The following is a 1,822-nucleotide window of genomic DNA, read 5'->3' on the forward strand; positions in this document are numbered from 1 at the left end:
AAGAGGGGCAGAGCCACAACCTTGTGTGGGGAGTCGTGGTCAGGGCCGTTGGCTTGGGCTTGGGGTCCCGGTCGTCCTCCTCGCCCATGGAGCCGAGTGCCTGCTGCACCATATCAAGCACGAAAATAAATATCATATTATTCCAAGGTCAGACATCCAATCAAGTGGCAAAAGAAATAAAGAAAGAAGATCACATGAAGATTCTAAGCAAAAGAACAACTTATTTATAAAATCCTCCATTAATTTAATCTAGTTTAGTTTTAACCAAGCAGCAACTTGATCATGGTTTAGTATTTATTTATCCTGGACCAAACTGGTAGATTTGATGAACAATGGCTGAATAAGAAAACTACTACTACAAGTCCAGTCCCTAGAACCAACAAATATTAAGCATCGATGGCATGGGTCTGCAAGGGTCAAAGTAAAGAGCAATTTCTACTGTACCAGATTAGACTGTTTACTCAATAAATAAACCTGAATTTTAATCTATAAGCAAGCAACATTGGTATCGTTCAATAAAAACCTCAAGAGGAGCAACCCGCAAAAAAGATGCATTCAGTTTGATATATCAATGTAAACAGGACAAACAACGCTTAAACAATGAAAACAAAAGCAAGAAAGAACAATTGATGTTGTTGTGGCTTGCATGTGACTCCATTTTCGGTTGCGACAGCGACTAGAACATCTTAGCCAAAGAGGGATCACAAGTCCAAAACAAAATAAGATAACTGCATTTAAACACAATTCCTAGTTCCTTACCAAACAACAACAACAAGATAGTCAGGCCACTTGCATCGGACCATAAACTGGCCATAATTAATGCGATGATACAGAAAATGCAGAGGGAGGAGAGTTGTTGTTTATTACCACCATTGATTGTTGTTGCTGTTGTAGTTGATCAAAAGGGCGACTTGGTTGCTTCCTAATCTCGATACTGATCCAGTTCCAACCGACCTCCTGCCTGGAGCTGGACTAGAGGGATTCCAACTCTACCTACAAACCAGGCATATTAATTGGCAATATATATTTGAAAAAACATGTATCTATCTAATTTGCAGCAAGGAAATCAATCAGCTAAAAGAGAGTCATGTCCTGAATATTAATTGGTAACCAAGATCCAACCAGCAGAATGGTGGCATGCCAGGATGCCAAAAACTGTTAGTTCAACAAGGAGAATATATCAAGGGAAAATCTAAAAAGAAGAAACAAGGCTTGCCGCTGGCCTATCCACAAAGTACCTGGGATAGTTGAACAATGAACAATGCAAAAGACATCAACAATACATGTGTTGGTTACTAACTAAATGTGTGCTACCAACACACTTGAAAGGCAGAAGACATGAACAATACATAACAAGCCTTGAAATAATCCATTTAAGAAAAGTATGTCTAAAATTCAATGGACAGATTTAATCTGCTCCCACATGTATGTAACAGTAACATGTAGCTTGTATGGAGAAGAAAAGAAAGCAGGTCACATGATTTGAAGTAAGAGAACTGAAGATTTAGCAGAAAAGTATGACTAAAAATGAATGAACTGAAGAAAGCAGGCCACATGATCATATACAAAGGACAAATTAAAAGAGAAGTAGGAAAGCCTTAGCATAACAGGTGCTAGTATGCTACAGATTTGTGGCCTCAAATCAACCCTTTTCTAATTTTATCCTTCCCCAACCATGGCGGCTTGAGGATGCCATGGTTTTTTCCTGTACTTGAGGATGAATGTACATACTACCATAGGTTACTACAAATATTGTCCACCAGGATAACCTACAGGGCCTTGCATGTCACAAATGCTCTCTCTCTCTCTCTCTCTCTCTCTC

This window comes from Triticum dicoccoides, chromosome 3B (genome assembly GCF_002162155.2).
Source record: "Triticum dicoccoides isolate Atlit2015 ecotype Zavitan chromosome 3B, WEW_v2.0, whole genome shotgun sequence".
Classification (NCBI taxonomy): Eukaryota; Viridiplantae; Streptophyta; class Magnoliopsida; order Poales; family Poaceae; genus Triticum; species Triticum dicoccoides.